The sequence below is a fragment of the Diceros bicornis genome, chromosome 14, assembly GCF_020826845.1.
Source record: "Diceros bicornis minor isolate mBicDic1 chromosome 14, mDicBic1.mat.cur, whole genome shotgun sequence".
Classification (NCBI taxonomy): Eukaryota; Metazoa; Chordata; class Mammalia; order Perissodactyla; family Rhinocerotidae; genus Diceros; species Diceros bicornis.
In genome coordinates, this window is record NC_080753.1 from 26144264 (window position 1) to 26150911 (window position 6648).

The 6648-nt window shown below is 51.7% G+C and overlaps 1 pseudogene; it reads left to right on the plus strand.

Annotated features, from left to right (window-relative positions):
* Positions 1-4169: 4169 nt before the first annotated feature.
* On the plus strand, positions 4170-6648 carry LOC131414256 (small ribosomal subunit protein uS5-like; annotated as a pseudogene).

Consider the following 6648-nt stretch of genomic DNA (forward strand, 5'->3'; position numbering starts at 1 on the left):
GCCACTCCCCGCCGCCTTTGTCCCTGGCTGAGGAAAACCCTCTCCTTAGGAGGAAAACCCTCTCCTTAGTAGGAAGACCTGGCTAGTGGGCAGGACAGACTCTTTTATTTGGGGGAAGGAGGGGAAGGTGGGGGGCGGAGGCAGAGAGAACAGAGACAGAGAGAAAAAGGGAAGGAAAGAGAGGGGAGAGAAGAAAGAATTGTTTAAAAAAGGCAGACATCTCTTGCCCGTATAATTCAGGTTTCTTTCCAAGCTGCAAGTTCCTAAGAAACTTGTTTATTTTCTAAAGCTCAAGGCCACATCCCTCGTCTGGGGGACCAGATGAGGAAAGGGCCAACATCTTTTAGCCTAATATAAACGCACGTGCACACACACGGCTACACACAGATCTTAGAGTGTGTCAGTCTTGGGTTCAAATCCAGTGCACTCATTCACTGAATATCTCTGAGCCTCGGTCTCACAATCTGTAAAATGGGGATTATAATAAAGGCCACCATTTGCTGAGCACTTGCCTTGAGCCACGTGCTGTTCCAGGAGCCGTGTGAGTGTTACTTCATTTAATGCTCACCGTCGCCCTCACCCTAGTCATCATCATCAGAGTCTGAAGACTTGCTGCTGGGAAAAGGCACAGACCGCAGGAACAGCCCCAGGAATCCGCCTTCTGCAGGAACCAGGAGAACCTGGCTGCCAGCAGCTCCCAGCCGCAAAAGAGTGTGTCATGGAGGCTGCCTCTGTGGGTCAGAGCTCCACCCCCCCACACCTCCTGCGTCTCTTCTTGGACCCCGCCCTCTATCCCCTGACCCAGCGCTTCCAGGAGCAACCCTGGGTTGTGAAGTGAGATCACTTTTATCTCCACTTTACAAATGAGGACTCTGAAGCACAGAGCAGTGAAATAACTTGCCCAAGATGGCTCAAGATAGCCTAAGAGAGCCTGGATGCAAAGCCATCCAGACTCTGCGTACTGACGGCATAGCACACGTTCACGCCCTGGTAGAATGGTGTCACTATTAGAAACAGCACTTGCCCAGAACCTGGCACAAGTAAGTCTTCAGTAAATGGCAGCGTTAACACCGCTAATATTCCCCACGGCCCTCCCTCTTCCCGGCTGTCGTCACACCAGCTGTGCCAGGTCTTAACAAGGCGGCAGGTACAGCTGCTAATGCACAGGGGTCAGGCTCAGTACGTCCCTTCCCGGCCCACGTCTGGGTGAGGGAGGAGGCCGGCTGGATCAAAGAGGCCCTTCCCCCTGTGCAGTGCCACTATCACTGCCCCCCAGTCGCCAACCCAGCCGAGTTTCCCTGGTGCTGGGCCCTGTCCAGCTCTGGGCAGTCAGCTGGGGAGGATTTACAGCCTCTTGAGCTACAGTGATTATTGCTCCCTCGGGCGGATGCAGCACACCGTATTTCCAAAGTGTCACAGCATCGTTTTCAAAACTGACTCCTTTGTTGAGAGAACCAAAGTCAGTGGGATCACTCCCACTTCCCAGGGAGGAAAACTGAGTCCCACAAGAGTCAGAGGATTAGCTTGAGGTCACTTAGCAAGGTGTTGGCAGGGTTGGTGTACCTCTAGACAAGGAAGAGAAGAAAATGAAGTGAGAACAGCCGAGTTCCTCTCTCTCCTTCACATGGCGACTCTGGCCAGAAATGATGGGAGCTCCCTCCATCTCCCTAGAGGGATTGGTGTCAGCAGTGGGGAGAAGAGAACCCAGAGGAGGGAGGGAGTCGGGGGAAGGGGGCTTGGTAAGAGTGGTAGAACGAGCGAGGGTGGCAGGTGCCCTGAGAGCCACATATTCTCTTCTTTTGGTGAGAAGATTGTGTGGCAGAGCTGGCTGAACTGCTCCCCAAATCTGGGCACATGGCATGTGTTAGTTTCCTGGGGCTGCCATAACAAAGTACCACAAACTAGGTGGCTTAAACGGAAATTTATTGTCTCAAGGTTCTGGAAGGCTGGAGGTCCGAAATCAAGGTGTCGGCAGGGTTGGTTCCTTCTGAGGGCTGAGAAGGAGAGTCTGTTCCAGGCCTTTCTCCTAGCTTCAAGGCGTTCCTTGGCATGTAGATGGCATTCTCCCTGTGTCTTCACATTGTCTTCCCTCTGTGTGTGTCTCCCTGTGTCCAAATTGCTCTTTTGTATAAGGATGCCAGTCATATTGGATTAATGATCTTATTTTAACTTGATTACCCCTGTAAAGACCCCATTTCCAAACAAGGTCACTTTCTAAGGTACTAAGAGTTAGAACTTCAAGATATCTTTTTGGGAGGGGACAAGATTCAACCCATAATACACCAAGACCACATTTCTTGATGTTTAGTGTGGCCGTTGGAATGTGGAGGAAAGTGGTATAGGCCACCTCCAGGCTTGGCCCATAAAACCTCCCACACAATCCTCTGTACCCTCTCCTCCTCCACCTACCAGCAAGACACAGATGATCCAGTGGAGAACTCCAAGGCCCCAGGGGACTGTGGAACCACAAGACAGAAGGAGCCTGGGTCTCTGAATAACTGTGTGGAGCAGAATTTCCTGCTGACCTGCATTGGATTTATCGTGTTAAGCCAGTGAGGTTCAGACGCTGTTTGTATCTGCAGTTAGCCTACCCTGACAAACACAGTTAGCATGTGCGCCTGAGCTGGTCTGGGGGCAGGGTGAGTTAGTCTAGGCAGAGGGCTTCTGAAGGTCCCCTCTTTGTAGCTGCATTTAGGTGAATGGGCCTCCTCACTCTGGGCCCATCTCCTCCTCCTCTGCACCCCTCGCCTTCATCAGTGGATGGCAGCATCGGAAAGGGGATTCTGGGTCTGTGTGGCTGTGGCTCCTGGGCTTGGGGCGCAGACCTATTTGTTCTTATCCATCTGGCTCCTCTCTATCCCTCACCCTGGCTGTCCCCACCTGTCTGCCTTTTTCTCTGGAGAAAAGGTGGGGGGCCAGGGAAGGGGTGGTTATGTCAGAGCCCACACTGTCCCTTCATAGAATTAAAGTGCTGTAGGGAAAGAGGAAATGTGCTGAATTCCACACATTTGGAAATCAAACAAAAAGGAAGCATCACACGGGCCTTCTCATCGTAGCCTTTCAGCACCTCCGTCATGGCTGAGAAACCCACTGTGACCGAAATGAGAAATGAAACCAGCATCAACCCGAGTCTAAAATAAGAGGTGTCCTCAGACTGACATGCTAACAGCAAGCAGCAGAGAGGCCTGTGGGGCCCCAGAGGTTCTCTCTGAAAAGAATGCTCTGGAGCCCGGGTGAGGAAGCTGTCACTGGCTTTCAGGAGCCAGGATCACCTCGTGGGCTGAGTCAACGTCACTATAAAGACTTGTCAGAGTCCCCCGAGGCAAGAAGGATGAGCATGTAGGGGCAGGCAAGACCTCCCAGCAACAGCCTGACTCTCATCCAGGAGCCTTCTGGATCTCTCTCCCTGACACACTCAGGCTGGACAAAATCTCCTTTAGTTCTGCGTAAAGGGAATGTGGTAACCCACTCACTTTCTTCTCCTAAATAATAGAAAACAAATGCTAAATGGAAAATCTGAACATTTCTGGGCTGACTCCTCCCAGTTACCTGCACCACTGCGACTTCGTTCTCTGAGTGTGGGCTCGGTGGTCATCTCTGGCCACCTAGGACCTCATGGGTCACACCCAGGATCTGGCTTGAAGAAGCTGCAGCCATCTAGGACCGACCCTGCAGATGTCTCCTACACCTCCACAGGATCACAGCCCAGAAGTTTCCACTCCCGTCTCTGGTCATTTCTCTCAGTCCCGTCTGACTAGTGACATGGTAACACTTCAGAGTTCGAGACTGGCCTATGGTTGGGGGAAGCTCAGAGTCTCCCTCTGTTGTTGGAGTCTGACCTCTGGACTTGGCCTCAAGTGGCCCTGCAGTTTTGCCCAGCGGGTGACATTTTCCAAGGACCCAGTCTATTTCATTCTTTCCCCTCACAAGGCCAGCTTAAGAGTCACTTCCTTCCCTGTTCTGAAAGCCCTCGCTCCCAAAGCACTCAACGAAGCTCTGGTTTCTGGCTCATTTGCCAAACGGGATGGCAAACAAAGCTGATGAACCTAGCCAGCACCTAATGGCTCAGATGTCCAATCCCCCACCATCCAGATGTTTCTCAGGGAGAGCTCCTCGGGGGAGTGGGCTCACAGAATTAATTCCAAGCACGGCAATTTTGCCATATGAAAATGCACAAACACTTCTCCGAGACAAATGCTCATGACGTTGGCACTGCGGGAGGGGGCTGGAGGCCCCAGGGGTCCTGGAATGGGAAGCCAGGGAGGCTTCTGCAGCAGCAGCCAGGGCTGCTGGAGTCTCAGCTGTGGTCAACACCAGGGCTGAGGCTCCAGAGCTCAGGCAGGCAAATCAAGGACAAGGTCTGTGTCCCCATCATCAAGCCAGGTCAGTGGGTCCAGGACATGAAGATCAAATCCCTGAAGATCTATCACTTTCCCTTTTCCCATCAAGGAGTTTTAGATCATTGACTTTTTTCTGGGGATGCCCCTCAAGGACAAGGTTCTGAAGATCATGCTTGGGCAAAAGCAGACGTAGGCTGGCCAGCAGACCAGGTTCAAGGCAATTGTAGCCATCAGGGACTACAGTGGTCATGTCAGTCTGGATGTCAAGCGGCCCAAGGAGGTACCCACTGCCATCCGCAGGGCCTTCATCATGACCATGCTCTCCATCATCCCGGTGCAGCAGGACTACTGCGGGAACGATGATGTCGACCAGCCCCACACGGTGACACCACGCTGCGGCTCTGTGCTAATGTGCCTCATCGCCGCCCCCTGACATTGTCTTGGCCCCTATGCCTAGGAGGCTGCACCTGATGGCAGGTGTTTGCCAGCCCTGCCAGCTTTGTCAAGCTTCAACGTCGCATCCAAGACTCACAGCTCTGACCTCTAGCAAGAGACTGTTCCCCACGTCTCCCTGTTACGAGTTCACGGACCCACATCAGAGTATCCAGAGGGGGCCACTACAAGGTGCTTTTATACAAAAAAAAAAAAAATCAGTGAATTAAATCTGAAAGCAAACCAACGAAGACAAATCTCACAAATATGGTACAAGAAGGTCCTGAGGAGCAAGTTCTCTTTCAGTCTCCCTACTACCATCTGTTTTAGGGGAAAGGGCCTCGTCGGGGTGTGGGAAGACCTGGGCTCTCACCTGGTTCTTCTGCTATTTTCCTTTGTTCCCTAAAACAGATCACCTTCACTTTCTATCTGTATAACAGTCTCTGCTATTGCCTGCTTATAGGATTGTTGTGAAAATGAAACAAGATAATGCATGAGAAAGAGCTTTGGAGACTGCAACACCTAGATATAGGGAAACTTCACAGTCACACCAGCAATGTTCTTGGCCCCAACCATTACACAGCTTTCCCCCCAGCTCTCCTCCTTGTGTGTCTGAGCTGCAGCCAACCCGAATTTGTTGTTGTGGTTTAAACTCAGCCTGCTTTTGTCCACGTCTGGCCTTTGCTCCTGCTGTGCACTCCTCCTAGAATGCTCTTCTCCCCTATTTCCTTTGGTCAAATCCTCTTTATCCTTCATGCTCAGCCTAAAGACTGCTTCCTCCGAGGACCTTGCCCTCCCAAAGAAAAGTCGAGTCTCTCTCTTCTGCACTCCTGTGCCCCTTCGTCTTTAGCACAACGACCACTCTCTGACTTACATTGTGGCTATGCGTGTGCAGAGTTTGTGCTCTCTGCTATAGTACGTGCCTGAGGGCAGGGTCCCTCTGGCATCTCACCTGAGCGTTAGCATGGAGTTTGTGCACAAAAGGCACTGGACACCATCATATTGAGTTGCAATGAATTGGAGAGGACCTCAAGAGGTAATCAACGCCATTGGAGCCTGGAGGCAGAAGATGAGTGGCCAGGCTCCAGGGAGCAGATCTATAAACATCTTTTGACAGAAAAGCCCAAGTTCAAAGCCTAGCAATTTTAGATTATATTTGCATTGGAGGCTTTTAAAATAGCCAAACTTTAGATTTATGTCTCCGTGAACAGATGTGGAAGGGAAAATCAATTCCTCATAGGATTGGCTTATTTGTTTTTTATTGCAGTGCTAAATATTATGCACCAAGTGACAAATTAATACATAAATTGACCTAGAGACATAGACACCACCTCCACTCGACAAGAACAGAGTGAGTTTCTCATGGCTGGATGTGGCAGATATCTGCGCGTTATGTGTCAGTCAAGTTGGAGTTTTGCAAAAAGATGCTGGAGGTGAAGACAACCCTAAAAGAGTCCAGACTTCTCCCCAGAAGAGGGGAAATGCTCACCCACTTCTTTGCAGGGGACATGTGGTATGGAAGGCTGGTGCCAGCTTGCCACTGGCTTCGGAGCCTTTCCTGTTAGAAGGATGTCAGGAGAAAGGCTTGGCAGCACCTCGGCCCCTTCCCACTCATGCCCTCCTCCAGGATGAGAGGAAGAGAACGGAGAAACATCATAGACGGGCCCTGACAGCAGTGCTCTCTGAGACTGGCAGGGGCCTGCCTGCCCCAAGCGACCACCTGCTATCCCCTGGCATGGCTCCAGGAGTGAGTAATGTGAACAAACGAAGCGTAAGCACCACCTTCCTCCTGTGGGCATCAGTGTCCACGCCCTCTGAGGAGCCTGGAGGGCAGAGCGGGCAAGCGGGCGTGAGAGGCAAGGGCAGGGCCAGTTGA